Genomic DNA, 16878 nt, shown 5'->3' on the forward strand with positions numbered 1-16878 from the left:
GTTCCCGAGCTCCTGGCATGGAGCCTGCTTCTCCCTCCTCCTGTGTCTCTGCCCCCCTCCCCCCACCCCGTCTATCATAAATAAATAAATCTTAAAAAAAAAAATTACTGACAATACTAGGTGCAGCAAGAATGCAAAACAAATGAAACTCTCTATACATCGCTGGTAGGAATGCAAAATGGTAAACACTCTGGAAAACAGTTTGACATTTTTTTCATAAAGTTTAACATATATTTACCATATGACCCAACAATTCTACTCCTAGGTATTTACCCTAGAGAAATAAAAACTTGTGCTCACATAAAACCTGTATTTGAATGTGTACATTTTTTTAAATTGCCAAGATCTAGAAACAAATCCAGTATCTTTCATCAGTTGAATAAACAAACTGTGACATAAGCCTACAATGGAATATAACCATAATTAAAATGGAATGAACTCTTGGTACATGCAACAACTTGGATCAATCTCAAAGGCATTATACTGGAAGAAGCCAGTCTCAAAAATTACATACTTCATGATTCCATGTATATACATTTATAAAAAAGAAAAAACTACTGATAGAGAACTTATAGTAAGTTTCTAAGAAACAGAGGTAGAGAAGGGTCTGACTATAATAAGACAGGATGAGAGGGTTGAGAACTTTCCTGTATCCTATTACAGTGGCAGTTAAATGAATCTATATTATTAAAATTTATATAGTAAGTTTCAAAGAACTGTACACTGAGAGAAAAAAAACACTTAATTTGACTGATAATTTTAAAGCACTTTTAAAGATTTTATTTCTTTATTTGAGAGAGAGAGAGAGTTGGGGCAGAGGAAGAGGAAGAGGGACAAGTAGATTCTTTGCTGAGCACAGAGCCTGAGGCAGGGCTCCATCCCAAGACCCTGAGATCACGACCTGACTCTAAACCATGAGTTGGATGCCCAACGGACTGTGCCACCCAGCTGCCTCTTAAACCAGCTTTAAAAACTGTATTATTCCATTTGCATGACATTTTTAAAAAGGCAAAACCCTAACAACAGGAAACAGATCAATGGCTGCCAGGAATGGAAGTGAGGGGAAAGGCTGGCTACAGAGGAGCATAAGGCAATTTCTAGGGGTGAAAGGAACTGACCTATATCTTGATTATTGTGAACATATGACTGCATTTATTGAAACTTCGAGTATACAGAAAAGGGTAAACTTTATTGTAAGTAAACTACACTTCAATAAATTCCAATATAGTTGCTTTTATAAAATACTTGTGGAACACACTATTTAAAAGTGGTCTTAATTTGCATTTTACTATTTGGTGGAGCACCTGGGTGGCTCGGTTGATTAAGTGACCAACTCTTGATTTTGGCTCAGGTCATCATCTTAAGGTCCTGAGACCAAGCCCTGCCTGAGGCTCCATGCTCAGCAGGGAGTCTGCTTGAGATTCTCTTCCTCTCCCTCTGCCCCTCCCCCTGCTTGCCCACACAGTCTCTCTCTAAAATAAATAAATCTTTAAAAAAATACTTAGGGCAGGGAGCCTGGGTGGCTCAGTTGGTTAAGCATCTGCCTTCAGCCAGGTCATGATCCCAGGGTCCTGGGACTGAGTCCCACATGGGATTCCCTGCTCAGAGGGAGTCTGTTCCCCCATCACTTGTGCTCTCTCTCCCACTCCTTCATTCAAATAAATAAAATCTTTTTTAAAAAATTAAATTAAAATACAAGGGAAAAAAAGCAAAAGTATAAAGTACCTAGGAATAAGTCTAATAAAAGACTTCATTGAAAGACCTCCTTAAAGAAGACCTAAATAAATGTAATAATACCATTTAATAAACTGAAAAACAAAATTTTGTAAAGATGGCAATTTTCCCCAAACTAAACTATACTATCAATGCAATCCCAATGGATTTTAGTGGACCTTGACAAGATGACCCTAAAATGAATATAGAAGTACAAAGGACCAAGAAAAGCTAAGACATGCTTGGGGGGGGGGGGCACAAGGTAGGTTGGTAATGCTCTAATATTAAAACTCACTACAAACCTTAGTATCTAAGACAATGTGATATTGCCACAGAGGTACAAATAGAACAACAGAAAAAAATTTAAAACCCTAAGACATAGCCACATAAATAGATACTGACAGAGATGGGATATCAAATTAGTAGGACAAGGAAGATTTCCCAATAAATGAGGCTGGAACATTGACCCAGGGCCAGGGCATAGGAAAAGAACTCAATGAATTCACAATACATAAATATCAGTTCTAAGTGGATTAAACAGTATAAAAGGAAAAATGTAAAGTTTCTAGCTAATGCTATAAGAGAATATCTCAATGATATTACAGTAGGAAAAATACCAAAAAAAAAAAAAAGACTGATAAAATATATTAAAAGTAACCATAAAAACAACATACAGGCATCATAAAAGATACCATAAAGAAAGGAAATGCAAGCTCATGCAGCCACTCTGGAAAACAGTATGGAGGTTCCTCAAAGTCGAAAATAGGGCAGCCCGGGTGGCTCAGCGGTTTAGGGCCACCTTCAGCCCAGGGCCTGATCCTGGAGTCCCAGGATTGAATCCCATGTCGGGCTCCCTGCATGGAGCCTATTTCTCCCTCTGCCTGTGTCTCTGCCTCTCTCTGTGTGTCTCTCACGAATAAATAAATAAAATCTTTAAAAAAAAAAAAAAGTTGAAAATAGAGCTACCCTACAATCCAGCAATTGCACTACTAGGAATTTACCCCAAAGATACAAATGTAATGATCTGAAGGGGCACCTGCACCCTAATGTTTATAGCAGCAATGTCCACAATAGCCAAACTATGGAAGAGCACAGATGTCCATCAAAAGATGAATGGATAAAGTGGAGGTGGTATATACATACAATGAAATACTACTCAGCCAACAAAAAAATGAAATCTTGCCTTTTGCAAGGACATGGATGGAACCAGAGGGTATTATACTAAGCGAAATAAGTCAATCAGAGAATATGATCTCACTCATACGTGGAATTTAAGAAACAGAAGATCACAGAGAAGGAAGGGAAAAATAAAAAATGAAATCAGAGAGGGAAACAAACCATAAGAGACTTTTAATCATAGGAAATAAACTGAGAGTTGCTGGAGGTGAGGCAGATAGGGGGATGGGGTAGCAGAATAAAGGACATTAAGAAGGGCACGTGATGCAATGAGCACTGGGTATTATATAAGACTGATGAATCACAGCCAAAAAAAATTTAATAAAATTTAAAAACAATATTAAAAACATCAAAAAAAATATTAAAAACATCAAAAAACACTACAAAGTCCAAAGAGGGACAAAAGAGTTGCTACCCATATAACCATCAAAGGACTAACAACCAAATTTTATTAATAGTTTCTAAAAAAGAAAAAGAAAAAGAAAAATTGAGGGGCACCTGGGTGACTCAATAGGAAGAGCATGTGACTTTTGATCCAGAGGATCATTAGAATGAGCCCCACAATAAATATAGAGATTACTAAAAAATAAACTTAGAAGAAAAATGAAGATAGATAGGGAATCACAAAATTAATTTTAGGAAACTTTACATCCCTCCAAAAATGCTTTACAAGTAACAAATGATAAGTCTCACAAATATAATGTTGAGTGAAGAAGCAAATCATGAAGAATACATATATAGTTAGGTTTCATCTATATATGGCCCCAAAACAGGAAAACTAATAAGATGTTTAGTGATACATATAACCATGATTATCACCAAAATCATGGGTGGTAATTTGTCTCCTGAAGAGAAGAGGGCTGTGATTAGGAAAAGGCACATGGGGGACTTCTCAAGTGATGGGAATGTTCTTTTTTGGCTTGGGTGATGTTTACCAACATGGGTCACTTTTATAATTATTCTTTCAAGTACACATATATGTTTCATGTAGTCCTCATAAGTGCTATAGCTATATATAATAAAACAATATAAAAATTTTTAATGACAACCATTCAAAAAGCTGTTATGAGTTAATCTAATCATACAAAGGATGCCCGGGTGGCTCAGTGGTTGAGTGCCTGCCTTTGGCCCAGGGCATGATCCTGGAGTTCAAGGATCGAGTCCCACATCGGGCTCCCTGCATGGAGCCTGCTTCTCTCTGTGTGTCTCTCATGAGTAAATAAATAAAATCTTAAAAAAAAATCTAATCACACAACAGCATAAACCTAAATGGTCTATTGAAACCATGTTCCCATTTGCAATTTGCTAATAAGCTAATTCATTCATTGCTAAATCTGTTTGCTTTGTCCATAAAGGTTTAACAGGGGATTGTATTATAAAAGTACCAGTTGACTAAGCATAACTCTACAAAAGGCTGAGACTGACTGCAAGAAGAGCAAAATTTTTTTTAAGATTTTATTTATTTATTCATGAGACACATAGAGAAAGGCAGAGACATAGGCAGAGGGAAAAGCAGGCTCCCCACGGGAGTGGGGGACTCGATCCCAGGACCCCCAGATCACGACCTGAGCCAAAGGTAGACACTCAGCCACTGAGCCACCCAGGTGCCTCACCGCAAATTTTTTTTAAAATAAGGAGAATATAAAACTTTGATCAACAATAGCGTATTACAAGCACTACAGAACACAGTTAGGATACTTTACAGGCTTCCTTATTAAATTAAAGCTCCAAATCCTAAGTAATACAGAAATGATATGTGAAGACAGAACAAAGTAATCAATATTTAATAACCATGTCACCTTGCATTTGCAGAGAACTCTGTATTTTATAAGTGCTCCAATGAATACTCTCTCATATGCACTATATTTAATTTTCAGATATGGGAAATGGGGTACCAGGATTAAAATGGAACAATAATTCCATGTCAGAACTCATCTGTGGATCCATGACATGTTATTCAGAGTCCCATTCAACAGCAAAGGATTGATCAGTATTATGGACCAATGTGTAAGAATAATATATATTTCTGCAAAAGGAAGTCTCTTTCTACATAAATAATAATTTCAATGGATTTTTTTTTTTCATCTTCACAACAACAGACATCTTTATAGATAGTCCTTTTAAACAAACTATCTGTAGTTTTGGTCTCTCTAGAAATGAACCTGCTAGACTGACAGCAGTATCAGATATTTCAATGGATATTATCCTGCCTTTTTTACCTTTACTCCACTTCTATTTCCCCAGGTACTTCTTTCTTTTCTTTTTTTTTTTTTTTTTTTTTAAGATTTTCCCTTGCTTAATCGAAGATGTTATTTTCAACTCTAAGACTTAATTAAAGCAAAATTAGATCATAAAGCTTAACTGAACATGTAAATAAGTTTGTATTGTTGTTGTCTATTTTGTTTTGTTCTCTTTTGTTTTTATGAGCTGAGGACCAGAAAGTTGTGTCAAGGTAATCTAGTTAATTCATTAATTCTAAATACTAGAACTTACTAACTGGACCTCTTACTGACCATTAATTTTGAAGCCAGTCAAATTTGTATTTGATTCCTGACTTGGCAACTTTGTGCTACCATAAAACAGGGATAATAACACTCACTGCAAATGACTATGAGGAGGATTAAACAAGAAAATGCTTATATAAAGTTCAGCACAGTGTCTAACACACAGTAAATTATGAATAAATATTTCTTTGGAAGGTAATAACAGGATGCTGCTGATAGTGCTAATTCAAATAAAAATTGTATTATGTAACATAAATTTCACTAAGACATATAAATACTTCACACCTAAATATCTTCCTTTTAATGCAAACACTTAATTAAAATGCAAAGTAAAACTCTAGCCATAAGCCTTGCTATTCTAATCAAGGAAATGAACAGGAAAAAACATGTATTAGAGAAACAGGAATCTTTGTACACTGTTGATGGGAATGTAAAATGGTGCAACTGCTAAGGAAAACAGTATGGTAGTTCCTCAAAAAATTAAACATAGAATTAACATATGATCCAGCAACTCTACTTTGGGGAATATATCCAAAAGAATTGAAAGCAGAAAAAAAAAAAAATAAAATAAAAAAAATAAAAAAAATTAAAAAAAAAAAAAAAAGAATTGAAAGCAGAGACTTTGAACACCTATTTGTACACCCATACTAATAGCATTATTCATAATAACCAAAAAGTGGAAGCAATCCAAGTGTCCTTCAACAAAATATGGTTTATACCTACAAGGGAATATTATTCAGCCAAAAAAGGTAGGAAATTCTGACAAACAATACAACACGGATGAATCTTGAGGACATTATGCTAAATAAGAAAAATCAGTTTCAACAAAATAAACACTGTGACTCCACTTACAGGAGGTACCTAGAGTAGTCAAAATCACAGAAGCTGGGGGAAGTGATAATACAGAGTACTACTTAATATGTATTTAATATATGTTTGCAAGTTCTGGAGATGGATGTTGGTGATTCAGATAAGAATCTGAATGTACTTAATATCACTGACTTATACATATACAATATAAAATGACTTATACATATACAATATAAAAATGATTAAGATGGTTAATTTTATATTGTATGTATCTTACCACAATAAAAACAATTTTTTAAATAAAGGAAGGAGGGACGCCTGGGTGGCTCAGCAATTGAGCGTCTGCCTTTGGCTCAGGGCATGATCCTGGAGTCCTGGGATTGAGTCCCACATCAGGCTCCCTGCATGGAGTGTGCTTCTCCCTCTGCCTGTGTCTCTGTCTCTCTCATGAATAAATAAATTAAATATTTAAAAAAAAAAAAAAGGAAGGACATTCTGGGGCATCTGGGTGGATCAGTTAAATGTCTGCTTTTGGCTCAGGTTATGATCCCAGGGCTGTGGGATTAAGCTCCATATTGTGCTCTCTGCTCAGTAGGTAGCCTACTTCTCCCTTTCCCTCTGCTCCTAGCCCCACCCTGCTTGTGCTCCATCTCTCAAATAAATAAAATCTTTTAAAAAAAAAAAAAAAAGAAAAGAAATTCTGATACATCCTACAAAAAAGATGAATCTTTTTTTTTTAAGATTTTATTTCTTTTTTTCATGAGAGACACAGAGAGAGAGAGGCAGAGATATAGGAAAAAGGAAGAGAAGCAGGCTCCATGGAAAGACCCCGATGCGGTACTCCATCTGGGGACTCTGGGATCACACCCTGAGCCAAAGGCAGATGCTCAACTCCTGAGCCACCCAGGCATCCCCCAAATGGATGAATCTTAAAGACATTAAGTGAAATAAGCCAGTCACAAAAAAACAAATACAAGATTCCATTTATATGAAAAACCTACAGTAGTGAAATTCATAAAAATGGAAAATAGATTCATGATGCCAGTGGGGAGGAATAAAAGGAGAGATATCATCTCATGGGTATAGTTTTCTGTTCAGGAAGAAGAAAAGGGTTTGGAAATGAATGGTGGTGACTGCTGTACAACAATGCAGATATCCTTAATGCCTCCCAACAGTATACCTAAAAATGATTAAAATGGTACATTTTTTTAAACTGTGGTAAAATACACATAAAACTTAGCATCTTATCTACTTTTCAGTATACAATCCCATTACATTAAGTATATCCACCATATTCTGCAATCACAGCACAACCCTCATTTTCAAAGAACAGGACAAATATATTGCAGCATTTCTCAAATTCTAGATTTATCTAGTTGCTTCCTCACAGTATGGCTTAAATGTTTCTCCAGTCCCTTCATTTCCTATAAATTCCAGTTATATCTAAAAGTGTGATTAGAAGGACACCTGGGTGGTTCAGTCAGTTAAGTATCTGACTCCTGGTTTCAGCTCAGGTCACGATCTCAGAGTCATGAAGTTGAGCCCCGTGTTGGGCTCTATACGCAGTGGGGAGTCGCTAGAAATTCTCTCTCCCTCTGCCCCTCCCTGTGCTTGCTCACTTGCTCACTCTCTCAAAAATTGGTAAATCTTTAAAAAAAAAAATTTTCTCCCCTAATGTCTAATCTGCCATTAATCCCACAAGTATATTTTTCATCTCAGACGTCACAGTTTCCATCTCATCAAAGTTCCATTTTGGTCTTTTTCTTTTTAATTAATAAAATATATTTATTTTTAAAAATTTTATTTGAGAGTCAGAGCACAAACTGGGGGTAGAGAGAAAAGGAGAAGCCCCAGCTGGTCAGGCAGCCTTCATGCCTGTGCTTGGTCCATAGTTCACAGGTCTAGGCATGGCTCATGGGGCCATATTCCTCCCCCTGCCTATGCCTGCTTTGTACCCCCTTTGCTTGGGCCACAGAGTCTCTGCATTGCCTTCCTTTTTGCCTTTACCTCTTTTCTTCCCCCATCCCAGCACATGTGGAGTCTTGGCCCCCAAGCTGTGAGCTCCTCGGTGGCAGGCTCTCAATAAATGTGAAGTGCTGCTGCCCAACACCCCCCCCCCCCAAAAAAAAAGCTGACACTTAACCAAATGAGCCACCCGGGTTCTCCAATAAAATTTATTTTTTTAGAGCAGTTTTAGGTTCACAGCAAAATTGAGTGGAAGGTACAAGAGTTGCCATATACCCCCTATCCCTGCACATTCACAACCTTCTCCACTACATTTTGGTCGTTTTCTTATCTTCTATGTTTCTACTTAACATAGTCTTTCTGGGGGTGCCTGGGTGGCTCAGTTGGTTAAGTGTCCAACTCTTGATTTCAGCTCAGGTTATGATCTAAGGGTTCTGAGATCCAGGCCCACATCACGCCCTGTGCTGACCGTGGAGCCTGCTTGAGATTCTTTCCCTCTCCCTCTGTCCCTCCCCCCACCCCCTGTTCAAATGTTCTTTCTCTCTAAATAAACAAATAAATAAAATTCAATATTCTACTTTCTTAAGCATATGAAATACAATGATAAAAACTGTTTTAATATCCCTCTCTATTAATTCTATCAACTGTCATTTGTTTTGGTTTTGACTGATTTTTTTTTTTCTTGTCATCAGTCATGTCTTCCTGTTCCTGTGCATGCCTAGTTCTGCTTGCCAGACAGTGAATTCGACCTTGTTGGATGTTGGATATTTTTGTATTCCTACATCTATTCTTGAGCTTAGTTCTGGGATATAATTAAGTTTCTTGGAAACAGTACGACCCTTTCAGGTCTTGCTTTAGGCTGGAGCACCTAATTTTATTCCACTACTAAGACAAGGCCCTTCTGAGTAATCTATACAATCATGTTAAGACATTTTCTCCTCTGGCTTGTAGGAAAAACATTATTTCTGCCTCTGCAAAAACAGTACTGTTCTTTATTATTTTCAGGTGGTTCTCTCCCTAGCTTCAGTAGTTTCCTCACATGGATGCACAGAGCAGTTCTCAGCTGGATACTTGAGGGGGAGACTGCAGATCCAAAGCTCTCCTTCCTTTCAGCTTTCTCATCTCTAATATTCTGCTCTGCAAACTCCAGCTGCCTTGACCTTCCCAGACTGTCTCAATTCAAGGAGATCACTGCACTCTCTGTTGGGATCCCCCCTCCCTGCTCTACAGCTGGTAAACTTTCCAGGCAGCAAACCAGAGCTACTACAGAGTGCACCTCATTGGTTTCCCACCTCTCAGGGATCACTTTCCTTTGCTGCACAACTTCCAAAATCTAGGAAACCACTGCTTTGTATCTTTTGTCTGCCTTTTAAACTGTTTCAGGCAGGAGGGTAAATATGGTACTGGTTATTCCTTCTTTACCAGAACTGGATATTAAAACCAATTTTTCGGGATCCCTGGGTGGCGCAGTGGTTTGGCGCTTGCCTTTGGCCCAGGGCGTGATCCTGGAGACCCGGGATCGAATCCCACATCAGGCTCCCGGTGCGTGGAGCCTGCTTCTCCCTCTGCCTGTGTCTCTGCCTCTCTCTCTCTCTCTCTCTCTGTGACTATCATAAATAAATAAAAAAATAAAAAATAAAAATAAAATAAAACCAATTTTTCTTTCCCTTTAATTCTTAAGTCTTTGTGAATTTTTTTTGTGAATTATTTTTAAGCAACTCTCAGACATGCTATCATTTCACTGCTACATATTTTAATATGCTTCCAAAAATATGGACTTTTCCTTCCACACAATCAATGTCACTCCTAAACAAATTTCACATTAATTCCTTGGTATGTTCTAATACCCAGACTCTATTCCAATTTCTCCAACTTCCTCAAAAAGTTGTTTTAAATATCTGATTATTCAAAATTCTCTTTAATGCTAGCATTTAACGATAAATACTCTGTGAGGAGACGCTAAATGCCTAATATCTGTTACCTTAATCTTTTATAACTCTTGCAATAAGTATCATTATTACTATTTCACTAAGAACACCACAGCTCAATGCTTTTAAGAAATCTGACGAAGGTCTCAGCCAATACATGACAGAGGAAAGTTTCTCTGATGCAAAGCTATGCTCTTAACCATTATGATTTACTACTATCTCAGGAACTATTAGCATAGAAAATCAGATGTTATCAATGCTGAAGTTAATCAAACTCTGAAACTACTTAATTTAAATGCTATCACACAGATCAAAGACCTGAAATAATGAGCAATGCTGATTTGAAGTGTATTATATATTAAAATCCACTTGAAAAAATAAATAAATAAATAAAATCCACTTGATAATGTTTAAGAAAACTTTCAAATCTAAAAGCAAGTTTAATTTGACAAAGAATATGACTGAAACGAAAACTATCATCTAAAACTAAAGAATGTAGGTTCAAGTGTATAATGTTCTACAATAGCTCTGTCAAAAGAATGTATTGCAATGATAGAAATGTTTTATATCAACTATTCAACACAGTAAGCACTAGCCACATGTGGTTACTAAGCAGCTGAAATGGGTCTACTGAAATTGATAAATTGAGCTTTAATTTGAACCTTAATTAGCATAAATCTAAATTGTAATTAACAATTCATCTGGCTGTCTCTACCACTAGATTGTGAGCTCCTTAAGGAATGGAATATTTTTCCTCTCCCCCCCCCCACCCCGGTGCCTTGGTATATATTAGACAGATAAAATATGGTTATTGTTGTGTGGTAGAATGTGTGGATGGAATTTACTAGGTGTGTCCAAATAAGTTTTCTAAATGCATCAGACTGATACAGGTTATAGTGTGCAGACTTTATCTACTGGATTGATTCTATTCTGATTTTTTCTTGAGATTTTATTTATTGATGAGAGACACAGAGAGAGAGGCAGAGACACAGGCAGAGGGAGAAGCAGGCTCCCTGTAGGGCCTGATGCGAGACTCAATCCCAGGACCCTGGGATCACAACCTGAGGCAAATCAAAGGCAGACGTTCAACCACTGAGCCACCCACAAACCCCATTCTGATTTTTGAAGCAGATGAACTATATTACTCATATATTCACCAAATATACTCTGAGCTTGTAGAGACTACAGGCACTCTGTTGCATGTTCAGGATATTATGATGAATAGACTTGTTTCTGGCATCAAGAATCACTCCATCTCATAGAAAATACATACAACTGTTCCACAAAATAAGAGTATTTTCAAAAGGTAAAAATTATTATTATGGGAACCACCAAAAAAAAAATAACCACTTGAGGGTAAACTTTTGCAAACTGAAAAAACAATGCAATCTCATTCAAAGATGAACAGCAGCTCACCAGTTAAAAGATGGCAGGATAATGGTGAGGCATTCTGAACACAACAACAACAACAACAAAAGTATGGCTTGTTAGGGGGATCAAAAAGTAGTTTACTATGACTAGAACATAGGGGAAGGCATAGGAAGGAAAGGTAGAGTCATAAGAGCTAAACTAGAAAGATATACAGATGGTGACTTAGGATGTCTCAACATTATGATGGTGTGAAAGTAATATGCATTCAGTAGAAATTGTACTTCTAATTTTTTAATTTTGACCTTTTCCTAGGCTAATGATACATGGTACAATAGTTTTTCCTAAGCTGGGCAGCAGCAGCAGCAAGCCACGGGTCCCAGATGTGATCAAGAGGATAAACCACCAACACACAACCATTTTGTTTTCTTTCAGTATTAAGTTACCTAAGATATTCAACACTTTATTATAAAGCAGGCTTTGTGTTAGATTATTTTGCCCACTGTAGGCTAAAGTAAGTGTTCTAAGGGACATCTGGGTGGCCCAGTGGTTGAGCGTCTGCCTCCGGCTCAGGGCATGATCCCAGGGTCTTGGGATCAAGTCCTGCATTGGGCTCCCCGCAAGGAGTCTGCTTCTCCCTTTGCCTATGTCTCTACCTCTCTCTCTCTCTCATAAATTTAAAAAAAAAATTTTTTTTTAAATAATAAAATCTAGAGTCTGTGTTCTGAGCATGTTTAAGGTAGGCTAGGCTAAGCTATGACGTTCAATAGGTGAGGTGTATTAAATGCATTTTTCACTTGTGGTATTTTTGACTTACAATGGCTTTATTGGAACATATCACCATTATTATAAGCCAAGAAAGATCTGTGTTAAAGCTGAATTCTGGGACACCTGAGTGGCTCAGCAGTTGTGCATTGCCTTTGGCTCAGGACATGATCCCAGTCTGGGGATCGAGTCCTGCATTGGGCTCCCTGTGAGGAGCCAGATTCTCTCTCTGCCTATGTCTCTGCCTCTCTCTGTCACTCATGAATATATAAATAAAATCTTAAAAAAAAAAAAAAAAGGCTGAATTCTAATGCTGTGTTATGTTATAGAATGTTCACTTAATCCCAATAGGAGAGTAAATGAAGTACCAATATTTATTTTTTTTAAAGGAAAAAAAAACAGCCTACAGTTTTAGTTCCATTACTCCATGAACAAACTTTAAAAAGAAAAAACAAGATTATAAGTAGTGTTTATAGTAGATACCAAGTAACTGTCCAACTCTGAACAAGCAAGGTATTAGGATAGGCACTTTAAGTTTTAAATGAACAACATTAAATCACATTGAATAGAAACGTAAACATTTGTATACCTGAGATGAATTATGGAAATATACTTCTCCAAGATTACACTAAAGTTTCAATTTTCTCATAGTCAGTAAAACTCACCTTGAACTTATTAGTTAGCCTAGGATATGTTTACAATTTGCAAAACTGATTAGTTTAGGGGAAAAAAGATTAATCCATTTCTAGGTATTTATTTTCTCATAAATAGGGCTAAAACACCTCTTCTCTCAATATGGCAATATTTAACTTCCCAATGCCAGGTCATAAATTATATTTCATGTCAATCACTTCTTACAATTACTCAATTCCATGTTGCCTTTTTTGGTTTTTCAAGTACCATTCTAAACTGTCATCTCTTCTACCTGCAGGTGTCCAACATAACATGTTCTTACAGCATTGCTTCACAGGAGTATCATCCTGAGCTCATTCTTAAAAATAAAAACAAATCCATTTTTATTATTTCTGCCTACTACCACAAGTCACCATAAATTCTGATCTGAACACTCAAGATGCTCAACACCTAGCTCTCCTGGTATAGTCAAGGAATGTGAGATCTTCTACTTAATATTAAACTTTGCTGAGCTCAGAGTTTGTGCAAAATTCTCTCAATACATTCCTTCAGGCTAACAGTTACATACCAAGATTAGGCAATCTTTTAATACTTGGGCAGTCCACCAATAATTATGTAGTTTACACAAAGTTTTCTAGTTTATTGCTATATGTGCAACACAGAATTAAAAATCTGCTAAAATTGTGGCTTAGTTGATTGAGGGTCTGACTCTTGATCTCAGCTCAGGTGTTGGATTTCAGGGTTCTGAGTTCAAGCCCCACACTAAGTGTGGAGCCTACTTAAAACACACGCACACACACACAAACACACACACACCCCTGCTAAAATAAAGACAAAACTGAAGAAAGGACAATCTTATTCCTTAGCACCTGTATATACATTTAAACTACTGGGGCTAAACATTCTGAAATTGAGGAGATAAAAATCTTTGTAAACAATATTTCTTGTTATTGTCATTATTAACAATTACATTTAATGAGAATCTTCTATACCCTAGGTACTTGGCATACATTAAGTTACTCCTCACAAGACCCCCATAAGTATTATTATTTCTATTTTGCAAATGGAATAAACTCAAATTCAGAGAGATTAAATAGTTTGCTCAATATCAAGACGTGACAGAGTTGGGTTTCAGAATATAAATCTCGTAAAGTCTGTGACACCAGTATTAGCGATTAAGCTCAAACGTCCACTGAACTGTTAACATTTCTTTTAAACAAAATCAAGACAGTGGAGTAAACAGTGTTACTTCAATTATATTTTCTCTTAAAATATAATATAATCCATAAAGATACAAAAGCAGACCTTAACGTTGACTATAGTTTTAAAGTTAATACCCAGTGACAACAATTTGTGACAATTGTAGTGATTTATTTTTCAATGCTCAAAATGAAGTAGTTCTATACTAACAGATTTTTAAACACATATTAAAAGAAGCAAGCTTTCAACCATATAGATTACATATTCTTAAACACTCAACATGTTACTATTTATAAACTGCAATTTAAGTTTACTCACAGTAATAAAAATACTTATCAATAAATGATTTTAACAAATGGGATAAATACACAATATATTTAAAGTTAGAAAAGCTGAATACTCCAGAGCACAGGTACTAATCATATAACAACACAGGTACAAATATATGCTACTTGAAGAGTTTAAATTTCAAATTCCATTAGTTAATAAAGTAGACATTTTAAAAAATAACACTGAAACTGTAAAATACAATTAACTTACACTGGGAAAGGAAAGCAAGTTCTCTAAATTTAAAAAAAAAAAAATGTGTGTGTGTGTGTGTGTGTGTGTGTGTGTATATGTAAAATTACTTCAGTGATCTACGTTGTTTTTGCCTGTCCAGAAACCCTTCTCTCCCCTCCAGAAAATGACACCTCAATTTTTCCAGAGGAACCATACTTCTGTTGCCTTCTTTTTTTTTCTTTTTTAAATAAACTCTGCACCCAACATGGGGCTCAAACTCACAACCACAAGAGGGGGATGCTCTACCAACTGAGCCAGCCAGGTACCCCAATGTTGCTTACTCTGAATTCACGTGGTTTAAAACTGCCCCCCCAAATCCCACTCCATGGTGAGAACAAAATCCAATCCTGACTACACAAAGCATTCCCATCACTCTGGCCACAGACACTGCCTCCAGGATGAGCAATGACATAAGTCAGGTTAATAAAATTCCCATACAGTAGTTTGTTGGAGTTATAAAGGGAAGTTCTCTTTCTTTTGGAGTTTCTAAGGCTGTAGGATGTAAGTCTGGTGCTATTAGTACCATCTTTCCCAGAGAGTTTTACTTCAGGCTCTACTTTTCCACACTGATTCCCAAATAGCAATGGAAACTAGTGGTTACCTGCTGGCATGGGAAAAGATAAATTAGGATTTCAACTTTCAATGTTATATTTTCCATGTTTCCATTTTTCAAAAACATACACTTTTATAATGAGAAATATAAAACATTTAAAAATAAAACATTAAAATAAACATTAAAAATAAAACATTTAAAAATACTGCCCCTGTGTTTTCTTCTCAAATATGCTCAGATACCAATATTTAACATCTTAAAAGCATTAATAATTTTCTTTAATTAGAAAATTAAAAATTTTCTAATTTACAAAGTATATAGAAAATCTATTTTAAAGGAATCAACTTTTCCACTTGGCAAAAAACCAAGTTATTTTTGTGGGGGTTTTTTTGAGGGTTGTTTTTTTTTTAAAAAAAAATAGGTTCTCTTAATAAAAATTGGTTCTTTTTAAAAGTAGTATATTAGACAACTCTATATGGAAAAAATTGGTTAACATCCAGCAAGTGTTACAGCCACTATAAAAAGTCACTCACGGGGATCCCTGGGTGGCTCAGTGGTTTGGCACCTCCCTTCGGCCCAAGGGTGTGATCCTGGAGTCCCAGGATCGAGTCCCGCATTGGGCTCCCTGCATGGAGCCTGCTTCTCCCTCTGCCTGTGTTGTGTCTCTGCCTCTCTCTCTCTCTGTCTCTCATGAATAAAATCTTAAAAAAAAAAAAAAAATCACTCACTAGGGACACCTGGGTGGTTCAGTGGCTGAGCATCTGCCTTTGGCTCAGGGTGTGATCCTGTTGTCCCAGGATGGAGTCCCGCGTCAGGCTATCCACAGGAAACCTGCTTCTCCCTCTGCCTAGGTCTCTGCCTCTCTTTGTGTGTCTCTTATGAGTAAACACAATCTTTAAAAAAAAAAAAAAATCACTCACTAAAACTAAAGATTAAAAGTGACCAAATTAGGGGGTGCCTGGGTGGCTCAGTAGATTAAGCTTCTGACTCAGGTCTCAGCTCAGGTCTTGATCTCAGGGTCGTGAGTTCAAGCTCCGAGTTGGGCTCCATGCTGGATGGGGAGCCTACTTAAAAAAAAAAAAAGTGACCAAATTAGGTTTAATAACATTTAGTCCTATAATCCTAAATAATATAAGACCTGAAGGGTCAGTTAAATCTTTCAGTTATATTGTACGTAATATTGCATTATGGGAGAAGTTATACACCATTGTTTATTCTTAAATATAGGAAAATCAGTCTCTGGGAATGTAAAAAGTCTACTGAATACAGTAATTATAAAGGAAGAGAGTAATACACGCTTTTGTTCTGTTGCTTTTGTTAGCTTCTATCATTCTTTCCCTTTCTTCCCAAGCACAGAACCCACTCCTGAATCTTCACTTTCTGTTAGTATTACTCTGTTTTAGAATCCTCAGTAAAGACACTTGGAAGGCTTCATTGTCACTTTCTTGGCATAATTGATGGCCAAGGTGATGTTCTTTATTTTTTTCTTCAAACTTTTATTTAAACTCTAGTTCACATACACTGCAATACTGGTTTCAGGAATAGAACTCCGTGATTCATCACTTATATACAACACCCAGCGCTCTTCATAACAAGTGCCCTCCCTAATACCCATCCCTAACTAGCCCATCCCCCACCCACCTCCTTCCAGCAACCCTGTTCTCTTATCTTTCAGAGTCGGAGTGATGTTCCTAAAGTGGAA

The 16878-nt window shown here is 36.6% G+C and overlaps 1 protein-coding gene across 5 annotated transcripts in view; it reads right to left on the reverse strand.

Annotated features, from left to right (window-relative positions):
- Positions 1–16878, reverse strand: part of MICU1 (mitochondrial calcium uptake 1) — a 247048-nt gene that overhangs the window by 228817 nt on the left and 1353 nt on the right. The window contains exon 2 of one of the 5 annotated variants that reach the window (XM_072754996.1): positions 16097–16243. The exons of 3 other annotated variants lie outside the window; for them this stretch is intronic. The gene's annotated coding sequence lies outside the window, so the exon portion shown is untranslated. Of the gene's footprint in view, positions 1–15904; positions 16244–16878 lie in introns of all 5 variants that reach the window. One more of the 5 variants, XM_072754995.1, reaches the window with a different exon arrangement.

Source organism: Vulpes vulpes, chromosome 4, assembly GCF_048418805.1.
Source record: "Vulpes vulpes isolate BD-2025 chromosome 4, VulVul3, whole genome shotgun sequence".
NCBI classification, from domain to species: Eukaryota; Metazoa; Chordata; class Mammalia; order Carnivora; family Canidae; genus Vulpes; species Vulpes vulpes.